This window comes from Oncorhynchus mykiss, chromosome 1 (genome assembly GCF_057628025.1).
Source record: "Oncorhynchus mykiss isolate SJ-2025 chromosome 1, ASM5762802v1, whole genome shotgun sequence".
NCBI classification, from domain to species: Eukaryota; Metazoa; Chordata; class Actinopteri; order Salmoniformes; family Salmonidae; genus Oncorhynchus; species Oncorhynchus mykiss.
The window spans coordinates 17,945,797-17,959,237 of NC_143022.1; the positions used below are offsets into that span (position 1 = coordinate 17,945,797).

Below are 13,441 nucleotides of genomic sequence, written 5' to 3' on the forward strand. Positions count from 1 at the left end.
ATTAATCTGGTTCATATCCCTTTAAATGGAGCAAACGGAGGCTATGGAACATGGAGTTTTCAAAATAGAAGCCACTTCCTGCTTTGATTTTCCTCAGGGTTTCCAATGCATTATCAGTTCTGTTATACTCACAGACAATATTTTGACAGTTTTGGAAACTTTAGAATGTTTTCTATCCAATACTACTAATATTATGCATATATTAGCAACTGAGACTGAGGAGCTGGCCGTTTACAATGGGCACATTTTCATCCAAGCTACTCAATTCTGCCCCTGCAGCCATATGAAGTTAAGCATCTCCAATCCAAAATTAATCTAGAATCAGCTTCCTATTTTATAACAAAGCATCCTTCACTCATGTTGCCAAAAATACCCTCGTAAAACTGATCATCCTACCGATCCTCGACTTTGGCGATGTCATTTATAAAATAGCCTCCAACACCCTACTCAACAAATTGGATGCAGTCTATCACAGTGCCATCTGTTTTTTCACCAATGCCCCATACACTACCCACCACTGCAACCTGTATACTCTCGTTGGCTGGCCCTCTCTTCATACTCGTCGCCAAACCCACTGGCTCCAGGTCATCTACAAGTCTCTGCTAAGTAAAGCCCCGTCTTATCTCAGCTCACTGGTCACCATAGCAGCACCCACCCGTAGCACGCGCTCCAGCAGGTATATCTCACTGGACACCCCTAAACCTAATTCCTCCTTTGGTGATATAAAAAATTTCATAAAAAATGTATTTTCAGATCTAGATATTTGACTTGGTGATGTCCCCCTTTATTGTAGTTATAAAAGATAATTGTCATACAACATTAAGAAATGCATCTGTAAGTGTTAGTGTTTGAGTCTGATGGTAGGAACAGTAAACAATCTTCTCTCACCTGTGCTGACACTTCCTAGTCAGCTACATGTGACCCCTAAGCCCATGTGAGAGTGCCCCTCTCATTTTCACTTTCAATTTCGCTGAAATGAAGAGACGATAAGTTTTCTTTTCTTGTAACATATTTGGGAGTGACAAAGTCACATATTTGGGATCAGAGACAAATTGACAGCAGAAAATGTACTTCATTTTCACTTTCAATTTTACTCAAAAGTGATCAGAAATATTTGTATTATTATTGAAGTGTAATGCAGCATAGTTTTTGTTTATTTTTCTTGATTGGGAAATGCACAGTAAAACTAAAAATAAGTATAATGTAATGAATTCAGGAGAGAAACTGCACTGAACTCAAACCCACACATTAATTTGGAGTGCAGCAGATATATAGTAACTAGTAAATGGTCTTTACATTTAGATGCCTTAAAATTCTATCTTAAAAGGAATACATTGGAATCCATCCCAATCTACACAACCTACTACACATTTTCAAAGTTTAAAAAAAAATACATGGTTAAGCACCATTTACTTGGTTAAAGCACCATTTGCAGCCATTAAAGATGTGAATCATTTTGAATAATATTCTACCAAGCTCAATAAAGTTGGTTGAAAATCTTTGATGGACAGCAACATACAAACCTTGTCTCTGATTTTCAAGCAAATCTAATTCAGGACACGGACTGGAGCGAACAGAAACACTCAACACCTCTTGGAAAGATTCAGTTGTTTCTTTGGAATTAGATTTTTGTGCAATTATTGTCCCGCTAAAGAAATAAAACTCTATCCCAGGGTTAGGTTATCAAGAAGACAGAGGCGGGTTTTCCTTTATCTTTTTACCTGGGCATTGCTCCTTTCATATTTCCTTTTATCCCGTCAAACTTTCCAGTCCCTGCCGATGACAAGCATACCCAAACATGGTGCTGTCGTCACAATACTTAAAAATATAGGGGGTTTCACTCTGTGTTCTGTTGTATTAGATTTGACACAAGACTGAAGTTTTTCAATTTAGACCATAAAGTGTATGTCTTTGCTGTGTTGTCTCGCAGTATTACTTAGCCTTAATGCAAACAGAATGAATGATTTGGAGTTGTTTTCTTTAGCACAGACTCCCTTCTTTTCACTTTGTCATACAGGCCAGCAATGTGGAGAGGATGCAATGTTGTTAATCGTCTCTATTTTCAAGTATTGTGGTTGTAGCATCATGTTATAGATCAAGATCACTTATGTTAGCAGAATAACTTATGTTCCCAGGGCACATGAGTGGAGAAACTTGTTAAACATGAAATACAGCAACATTTCTGACATTACCCCATCCTGCCCTACCTTGGATGATGGGTTTATAAGGACCTGTCTCCCAGCCCAGATACCACTGCTGTTCATCTGCCTGTCTACCAGACCAGCCCAGAGTACTGTACCACTGCTGTTCAAATGCCTGTCTATCTGTCCAGAATGAAGCTTATCCTGACTCTCTCTCTCATCTGCACTCTCTTCTGCTCAGGTAACACCTCTGAACTCACAATGAGATGTGCATAAAGGTTTTTTTGACTGCATCACTCCCACATGTATGTGTTGATATTTCAACATAGCAAAATTGCTTTTACAGTATATTTCTCAATTTTCTTATTTAATGTGTATGTATTTGTATTTATTTTCTTGTTTTTCAGTTGAGATGCTGCAGTGTTTCAACGACTCATTTATAGTCAACTGTTCAGCCCCTTTGGGAGAAACATGTCTCACTGCAAACATCAATGCAAAAGGTGTGTTTAGAGTTTGTTGTCCACTTCACTATTATGCTTCAAGACAAATTAAATGATGTCGTTAGCTTCCTCAAGAAGGATGTTTTTAAACCCTCCTGTAAGATTACAGTGTACAATATTTATTGGTAATTGACTCGTTGCTCTATGCTACTATTTCATTAGATTACATTCTACATTGATCTATCTTTCTCTGGTTCTGTAAATGATCTGTTACTGGTGCAGGTCTCATCAATTCAACCCAGGTAGTCAAGGAGTGTTCCCCATTCTTCAGCTACGGTGAAGCCACAGTGTCAGTGAACCTGGGCTTCTTACACATTGTCTCTAACCAGTTATTTTGTAACATCGATGGGTGCAACAAACAAACTCTACAGCCTGGTAAGATAACTGTCTTTTACCTAAATTAGGTTTGGGGTTTTCAAAGGTCAAATGCAGGTGTTTTCATCTCAATATCAAACCATTTCTGGGTAACAATTAAGTAACTTACTGTGATTGTTTTCAATTGAAATGGTCAAAAATAAACAAAAACAGGCTGAAATTTCAAGCTGTGTTTTCAAACAGCTCTTACGCTGGAAGGGCATTATCTTAATGTTCACAATTGCACAGTATTATTCCAACCTCATAGTGCAGAGACATATATAAAACACAGGGAAATCATGTTTTGGAGCTCACTGTATATTTATTCAAACTATGACAACTGAAATCAGGACATGAAATACATTGCTGAAAGGCCCAGTAAAGTCAGTATTGGAACAGTGACACATGTGTCGTTGTTTTTTAAATGATATAATGACAATGATGTTAAAAGTGCAGACTGTTAGCCTTAATTTGAGGGTATTTTCATCCATATTGGGTGAAACAATTTGAAATTACAGCTTTTTGTATATAGTAGTCCCTCCATTTTAGGGGACTAAAAGTATTGGGACAAAAGTTTTGTATTTGGTCCCATATTCCTATTACAAAATAATTACATTAAGCTTGTGACTTTACAAACATGTTGGATACATTTTCTGTTTGTTTTGGTTATGTTTCAGATCATTTTGTGCCCAATAGAAATTAATGGTAAATATTATATTGTGTCATTTTGGAGTACCAATGTAATTTTGGAGTTTACCAATAAAATAGGGGGATGGTGAAGCAGACATACTTGGTATTTACTTCTCAAAAAATATAAATGAACTGACCACAATTAATTTCAATAGAAAGTTAGCAAAAATAGATAAGATTCTGCAAAAAAATATTTCATTTTATTTGGAATGCTAAGCCAGACAAAATTAAACGTGCCTATTTATATAATGAATATGAGTTTGGGGGGCTAAAAATATTAAAGCTTTAAACAAGCTGGTTACAATGTCATCATTATCTTCCAGAAAAGATAGAACAAATATTACTACGAATGTTATGGTTAAATTCAAATATACTGATTAATAAAAAAACATTCTTTACGGAATTGTATTTTTAAATGGTATTTATTTGTTAATGGGATTATGAATAGAAAGGGAGGAGTTACAGTGGGACAAAAAAAGTATTTAGCCAGCCACCAATTGTACCAAGTTCTCCCACTTAAAAGATGAGAGAGGGCTGTAATTTTCGTCACAGCTACACTTCAACTATGACAGACAAAATGAGCAAAACAAATCCAGAAAATCACATTGTAGGATTTTTTATGAATTTATTTGCAAATTATGGTGGAAAATAAGTATTTGGTCACCTACGAACAAGCAAGATTTCTGGCTCTCACAGACCTGTAACTTCTTCTTTAAGAGGCTCTTCTGTCCTCCACTCATTACCTGCATTAATGGCACCTGTTTGAACTTGTTATAAGTATAAAAGACACCTGTCCACAACCTCAAACAGTCACACTCCAAACTCCACTATGGCCAAGACCAAAGAGCTGTCAAAGGACACCAGAAACAAAATTGTAGACCTGCACCAGGCTGGGAAGACTGAATCTAAAATAGGTAAGCGGCTTTGTTTGATGAAATCAACTGTGGGAGCAATTATTAGGAAATGGAAGACATACAAGGTCACTGATAATCTCCCTCGATCTGGGGCTCCATGCAAGATCTCACCCCATGGGGTCAAAATGATCACACGAACGGTGAGCAAAAATCCCAGAACCATACGGTGGGACCTAGTGAATGACCTGCAGAGAGCTGGGACCAAAGTAACAAAGCCTACCATCAGTAACACACTACGCCGCCAGGGACTCAAATCCTGCAGTGCCAGACGTGTCCCCCTGCTTAAGCCAGTACATGTCCAGGCACGTCTGAAGTTTGCTAGAGAGCATTTGGATGATCCAGAAGAAGATTGGGAGAATGTCATATGGTCAGATGAAACCAAAATATAACTTTTTTGGTAAAAACTTAACTCGTCGTGTTTGGAGGACAAAGAATGCTGAGTTGCATCCAAAGAACACCATACCTACTGTGAAGCATGGGGGTGGAAACATCATGCTTGGGGGCTGTTTTTCTGCAAAAGGACCAGGACGACTGATCTGTGTAAAGGAAAGAATGAATGGGGCCATGTATCGTGAGATTTTGAGTGAAAACCTCCTTCCATCAGCAAGGGCATTGAAGATGAAACGTGGCTGGGTCTTTCAGCATGACAATGATCCCAAACACACCGCCCGGGCAACGAAGGAGTGGCTCCGTAAGAAGCATTTCAAGGTCCTGGAGTGGCTAGCCAGTCTCCAGATCTCAACCCCATAGATAATCTTTGGAGGGAGTTGAAAGTCCGTGTTGCCCAGCAACAGCCCCAAAACATCACTGCTCTAGAGGAGATCTGCATGGAGGAATGGGCCAAAATACCAGCAACAGTGTGTGAAAACCTTTTGAAGACTTACAGAAAACGTTTGACCTCTGTCATTGCCAACAAAGGTTATATAACAAAGTATTGAGATAAACTTTTGTTATTGACCAAATACTAATTTTCCACCATAATTTGCAAATAAATTCATTAAAAGTCCTACAATGTGATTTTCTGGATTTTTTTTCTCATTTTGTCTGTCATAGTTGATGTGTACCTTTGATGAAAATTACAGGCCTCTCTCATCTTTTTAAGTGGTAGAACTTGCACAAATGGTGGCTGACTAAATTATTTTTTTGCCCCACTGTATGTCACATATGCTGTTATTGAAAATATATTGGAATATCTGCTCAATCCAAATTTACAACCAACTGGTTGCAGCACTACCACAAAAAATGGAGGATGCAAGTGGAAAAGGGAGAAGGTAGGGAATTTGTTTGCCTGCCATATATTAATAAAGACACAAATTGGCTGAAAGGAACTGGCATAAATAGAAAAATATACCAATTTCATCTGAGGACAAAAATGTTGACAGCTGCGCCATACCGGTTGCAAAATAAATGGGAGCAGAGTTTTGATGTACCAATTCCATGGCATATGGTTTAACTCAGTTTTTCAATTTCAATTATTATATAAAACTCATGCCACCAACAGAGTGCTTGCTATGTATATGGGGCATAAAACAATCTCAGCTCTGTAGATCTTGCTGCGAAGAGACTAATATGACTAACCAATAAATGACTAACCAATAGGTCATTTATTCTGTTATTGTTATTCTGTTATTAAGGTTCAGGAATGGTAAAAAAAAAATCACAACATGCAATTAAAATGAACCTTCCAAATAGCAGTGTTGGGCGATTTGGAAAGCCATAGTCAGTCAATAAATAATAATACATATAGGAAAGGTTTTCATCTTTAACTCACAATCTGTGGATAATTTACGTTTAGAAAGGTTAAAACATGTTGTATAACATCACAGCACAATTAAAAAATATATGGCACATGGAAACCGAAGGAGGGTGGTCTATGTTGATAGGTGTGATGGGCTGAGAGTGGCTGAAGGTTGGGATTAAAGAGCTGAGGTCTATGGTGATAGGTGTGATGGGCTGAGAGTGGCTGAAGGTTGGCATTAAAGAGCTGAGGTTTATGGTGATAGGTGTGATGGACTGAGAGTGGCTGAAGGTTGGGATTAAAGAGCTGAGGTCTATGTTGATAGGTGTGATGGGATGAGAGTGGCTGAAGGTTGGGATTAAAGAGCTGAGGTCTATGTTGATAGGTGTGACGGGCTGAGAGTGGCTGAAGGTTGGGATTAAAGAGCTGAGGTCTATGTTGATAGGTGTGATGGGCTGAGAGTGGCTGAAGGTTGGGATTAACGAGCTGAGGTCTATGGTGATAGGTGGGATGGACTGAGAGTGGCTGAAGGTTGGGATTAAAGAGCTGAGGTATATGTTGATAGGTGTGATGGGATGAGAGTGGCTGAAGGTTGGGATTAAAGAGCTGAGGTCTATGGTGATAGGTGGGATGGGCTGAGAGTGGCTGAAGGTTGGGATTAAAGAGCTGAGGTCTATGTTGATAGGTGTGATGGGCTGAGAGTGGCTGAAGGTTGGGATTAAAGAGCTGAGGTCTATGGTGATAGGTGTGATGGGCTGAGAGTGGCTGAAGGTTGGGATTAAAGAGCTGAGGTCTATGTTGATAGGTGGGATGGGCTGAAAGTGGCTGAAGGTTGGGATTAAAGAGCTGAGGTCTATGGTGATAGGTGTGATGGGCTGAGAGTGGCTGAAGGTTGGGATTAAAGAGCTGAGGTCTATGTTGATAGGTGTGATGGGCTGAGAGTGGCTGAAGGTTGGGATTAAAGAGCTGAGGTCTATGGTGATAGGTGTGATGGGCTGAGAGTGGCTGAAGGTTGGGATTAAAGAGCTGAGGTCTATGGTGATAGGTGTGATGGGCTGAGAGTGGCTGAAAATTGGGATTAAAGAGTTGATGTTTGGTAATGTATTATTGTTAGGTAACTATAAAAGTACCATGTATGTAAAATGTTTTTGTAAAATGTATATGTCAAATGTATGTACAGTATATTTAGCAAAATTGCTGTTAAAAAAAACTACAATATTTGTCCTCTGGACGGGGGCGTTCATAAACAAATTTAATATAAAGAGCAAATGCATCCAGTTTGGGGGATTGTGTGCAAAAAGTGCTGCAATTTCTAAACAATTCATGTGATACCACTGTACCTTTGGCTCTGTACCTCAGGAGACAGGTTAAATAAGGAGTTGTAAGCATTGAGGGGGATGCAACTCAATATTAGGAAGGTGTTCCCAATGTTTGGTATACTCAGTGTACACAATCCATGTCTAAACTGTCTCAAGGTTTAAAAATAATTATTTCTTCTCTTTAATCTACAATGACTGAAGTGGATTTAACTAGTGACATCAATAAGGGATAATAGCTTTCACCTAAATTCACCTGGTCAGTATATGTTTTGGATACTCACTGTATATGACCACTGAATGTGGAATAAATACTGTATATACAAATTCCCATCTCTGTTCTCTTCCTACAGCCCCCAATGTTCTGGCTAATGGAAGACAATGTCCCTCCTGCAGCAGCTTCAGGGATACGATGTGTAACAGCACTGTGACCTGCCTGGGTGTGGAAGACCAGTGTTTTAGCGGCAGTGGTGAGTTGTCTTGTGGTTATTTTCATGATACCAAACCTTATCACATTTGTTCATCTCTAAAAAATATTTTGCTGTTCATACAGAGCAGCTACTAATTGTTGAGCTTTTAGTTGTTTTACAAGAGATCTAAATGTTGGGAAAACTATGTTTTTATCTTTGACAGTAACACCTGGCATCAATTCTACTACGGTGAATCTCAAGGGCTGTACAACTTCCAACGTGTGCATTTCCATTAATCAACTGCTGCCCTCAATAAGTCAACTGCTGCCCTCAGTGAATCAATTGCTGCCCTCAGCGATTAGCATTAGTAACCTCGGGAATGTGTTCACCTGTAAGACAGCTCCTGTAACTGTAACCACAGCTCCTGTAACTGTAACCACAGCTCCTGTAACTGTAACCACAGCTCCTGTAACTGTAACCACAGCCTCTGTTATTGTAACTACAGGCCCTGTAACAGCCACAGCCTGGTCCATCAGACTGAGCCTAGTCCCTCTGCTGCTGGGCCTCACTATCAGCAAATTAATCTGATATAAACAGAGATGAACATATCGGGACTCATCTGACAACATAATGCATTGATTAGAACACAACATAATGTACAATGATTTTCATGTATTGTGAAATATGTACTATAAGTGAAATTCTGTTATTTATTTGGAATTTTCCAGATGACGCCCTGTTACATTATATAGTGTGTTTGCTTATATATGTATCAGTATATTTTATCAATTGTGATTGCTTGTAAGTTTAAAACAAATAATATGTTTAAATGCCAATAAAGTTTCTATCACTCTACCAACATGGAAATAAACTTTTGTCTTATTGTAATATAATCAAATCACCACACATTTTAAATAGTATTTTTTTAATAATTGTTTTGATCTTTTAACAGATAATACAAACAGGATAATAGCTCTCTTAAATCTAAATAACAACAGTGTAAGAGGGAACCATGATCATACACAATGATACTGTCCAAACAGAAAATACAGTGCCTTGCGAAAGTATTCGGCCCCCTTGAACTTTGCGACCTTTTGCCACATTTCAGGCTTCAAACATAAAGATATAAAACTGTATTTTTTTGTGAAGAATCAACAACAAGTGGGACACAATCATGAAGTGGAACGACATTTATTGGATATTTCAAACTTTTTTAACAAATCAAAAACTGAAAAATTGGGTGTGCAAAATTATTCAGCCCCTTTACTTTCAGTGCAGCAAACTCTCTCCAGAAGTTCGGTGAGGATCTCTGAATGATCCAATGTTGACCTAAATTACTAATGATGATAAATACAATCCACCTGTGTGTAATCAAGTCTCCGTATAAATGCACCTGCACTGTGATAGTCTCAGAGGTCCGTTAAAAGCGCAGAGAGCATCATGAAGAACAAGGAACACACCAGGCAGGTCCGAGATACTGTTGTGAAGAACTTTAAAGCCGGATTTGGATACAAAAAGATTTCCCAAGCTTTAAACATCCCAAGGAGCACTGTGCAAGCGATAATATTGAAATGGAAGGAGTATCAGACCACTGCAAATCTACCAAGACCTGGCCGTCCCTCTAAACTTTCAGCTCATATAAGGAGAAGACTGATCAGAGATGCAGCCAAGAGGCCCATGATCACTCTGGATGAACTGCAGAGATCTACAGCTGAGGTAGGAGACTCTGTCCATAGGACAACAATCAGTCGTATATTGCACAAATCTGGCCTTTATGGAAGAGTGGCAAGAAGAAAGCCATTTCTTAAAGATATCCATACAAAGTGTTGTTTAAAGTTTGCCACAAGCCACCTGGGAGACACACCAAACATGTGGAAGAAGGTGCTCTGGTCAGATGAAACCAAAATTGAACTTTTTGGCAACAATGCAAAACGTTATGTTTGGCGTAAAAGCAACACAGCTGAACACACCATCCCCACTGTCAAACATGGTGGTGGCAGCATCATGGTTTGGGCCTGCTTTTCTTCAGCAGGGACAGGGAAGATGGTTAAAATTGATGGGAAGATGGATGGAGCCAAATACAGGACCATTCTGGAAGAAAACCTGATGGAGTCTGCAAAAGACCTGAGACTGGGACGGAGATTTGTCTTTCAACAAGATAATGATCCAAAACATAAAGCAAAATCTACAATGGAATGGTTCAAAAATAAACATATCCAGGTGTTAGAATGGCCAAGTCAAAGTCCAGACCTGAATCCAATCGAGAATCTGTGGAAAGAACTGAAAACTGCTGTTCACAAATGCTCTCCATCCAACCTCACTGAGCTCGAGCTGTTTTGCAAGGAGGAATGGGAAAAAAATTCAGTCTCTCGATGTGCAAAACTGATAGAGACATACCACAAGCGACTTACAGCTGTAATCACAGCAAAAGGTGGCGCTACAAAGTATTAACTTAAGGGGGCTGAATAATTTTGCACACCCAATTTTTCAGTTTTTGATTTGTTAAAAAAGTTTGAAATATCCAATAAATGTCGTTCCACTTCATGATTGTGTCCCACTTGTTGTTGATTCTTCACAAAAAAATACCGTTTTATATCTTTATGTTTGAAGCCTGAAATGTGGCAAAAGGTCGCAAAGCTCAAGGGGGCCGAATTCTTTCGCAAGGCACTGTACATGTCAACATTATTTTTTGTTTGACTTAGTGGATTCAGCTCACTCTAGAGTTATTCTTCAGATGAGATGAAAACTTGGAGAAGAAGATTATGTTGTTCTTGTTGTGTCTGATGAAGAAGAGGAAGGGGTGGTCTGCCGTGAACTGTTCCTTTCGGATCATAAAGAACGGCACCATGCAAAGGGTGGAGACTGAAGCCTCTGTTCCCCTCCTTGTTTACCTCCACAAAAGCCTTATGGGCTTACTACTGCCCATGCCATATCAGTCCTGACTAGGCAGTGGCCATACTACACTTAGATACTGATGCTACACATGCTTGAAATACTTAACTAAACTCCAACACAATTTCAACAAGACACACCAATTGCACCACATTTTCAGAAGCGTGGAAATACTGTATACTGTATATAACATCACAATGACTGCAGGCTGACTGATCTACACATCACCTTGCATCATAAATAACAACTCAATATTATTTGTAGATCAGTTAGTCAGTCACAATTTACCCATGATACATTTCATTTTTGATCCTCTCGAACACAGCCAGTGTTTTTGATTCCACTAGGGTGGCTGGAGTCTTTGACAATTTTTAGGACCTTCCTCTGACACCGCCTGGTATAGAGGCGTGCTCGGTCCTCTTTTTCCTGTCATCCACAATCATCTCCTTTGTCAAATCCAGGTAATTCTAAAGGGTTCACATATTTTAACTTCCCACTCTATGTATGTATGTATGTAAACATACAGTGGGGCAAAAAAGTATTTAGTCAGCCACCAATTGTGCAAGTTCTAACACTTAAAAAGATGAGAGAGGCCTGTAATTTTCATCATAGGTACACATCAACTATGACAGACAAAATGAGAAAAAAAATCCAGAAAATCACATTGCAGGATTTTTTATGAATTTATTTGCAAATTATGGTGGAAAATAAGTATTTGGTCAATAACAAAAGTTTATCTCAATACTTTGCTATATACCCTTTGTTGGCAATGACAGAGGTCAAACGTTTTCTGTAAGTCTTCACAAGGATTTCACACAATGTTGCTGGTATTTTGGCCCATTCCTCCATGCAGATCTCCTCTAGAGCAGTGATGTTTTGGGGCTGTTGCTAGGCAACACGGACTTTCAACTCCCTCCAAAGATTTTCTATGGGGTTGAGATCTGGAGACTGGCTAGGCCACTCCAGGACCTTGAAATGCTTCTTACGAAGCCACTCCTTCGTTGCCCGGGCGGTGTGTTTGGGATCATTGTCATGCTGAAAGACCCAGCCACGTTTCATCTTCAATGCCCTTGCTGATGGAAGGAGGTTTTCACTCAAAATCTCACAATACATGGCCCCATTCATTCTTTCCTTTACACGGATCAGTCGTCCTGGTCCCTTTGCAGAAAAACTGCCCCAAAGCATGATGTGTCCACCCCCATGCTTCACAGTAGGTATGGTGTTCTTTGGATGCAACTCCAAACACGACGAGTTGAGTTTTTACCAAAAAATTATATTTTGGTTTCATCTAACCATATGACATTCTCCCAATCTTCTTCTGGATCATCCAAATGCTCTCTAGCAAACTTCAGACAGGCCTGGACATGTACTGGCTTAAGCAGGATTTGAGTCCCTGGCGGCGTATGTTAATGATGGTAGGCTTTGTTACTTTGGTCCCAGCTCTCTGCAGGTCATTCACTCGGTCCCCCCGTGTGGTTCTGGGATTTTTGCTCACTGTTCTGGTGATCATTTTGACCACACGGGGTGAGATCTTGCATGGAGCCCCAGATCGAGGGAGATTATCAGTGGTCTTGTATGTCTTCCATTTCCTAATAATTGCTCCCACAGTTGATTTCTTCAAACCAAGCTGCTTACCTATTGCAGATTCAGTCTTCCCAACCTGGTGCAGGTCTACAATTTTGTTTCTGGTGTCCTTTGACAGCTCTTTGGTCTTGGCCATAGTGGAGTTTGGAGTGTGACTGTTTGATGTTGTGGACAGGTGTCTTTTATACTGATAACAAGTTCAAACAGGTGCCATTGATACAGGTAATGAGTAGAGGACAGAGGAGCCTCTTAAAAATGTGTGAAAGTTAAATATTTCTAAAAATATATATTTTTGAATTTTCCGCGCTGCCTTTTCAGTGGAATGTTGGGGGGGTGGTTCCATTAGCGGAATCGGTGTGTCCTAGACAGGTTAAACCTCATAGAGCTACCCCCCTACTATTCTCAATTTCCACCTGAAGACATCCCCAAATCTAACAGCCTGTAGCTCAGGCACAGAACCAAGGATATGCATATTCTTGGTACCATTTGAAAGGAAACACTGAAGTTTGTGTAAATGTGAATTGAATGTAGGAGAATATAACACAATAGTTCTGGTTTAGATAATACAATGAAAAAAAACATACGTTTTTTATTTTAACATCATCATCTTTAAAGTGAACAAGATAAAACAAACATTCAGATTTCAGTTAAATTTGAGTGAAAAACATAAGAGGGCAACAGTACTTGTGCAAAGTTTCAGAATGATAACTTCCAAAATGAGTGTGCTACATGACATTTATCATGAAGTCACCCAGGTGTCCCACACAAGTACCCCAAATGTACCCAAGTGGCCAAATTGGTGAAGGTATACATTTTGAAACATTTGGAAGACCCTTAGTCCTCTATCAAATCAAATGTATTTATATAGCCCTTCATACATCAGTGCTGTACAGAAACCCAGC

General features: G+C 39.3%; 1 long non-coding RNA gene across 1 annotated transcript; it reads left to right on the forward strand.

Moving 5' to 3' along the window:
- Positions 1-957: 957 nt before the first annotated feature.
- LOC118941333 (uncharacterized) lies at positions 958-8,922 on the forward strand. The gene is made up of 5 exons (XR_016484758.1): positions 958-2,382; positions 2,549-2,641; positions 2,864-3,016; positions 8,007-8,123; positions 8,287-8,922. It is a non-coding gene; the product is annotated as an uncharacterized LOC118941333 (long non-coding RNA).
- Positions 8,923-13,441: the final 4,519 nt, after the last annotated feature.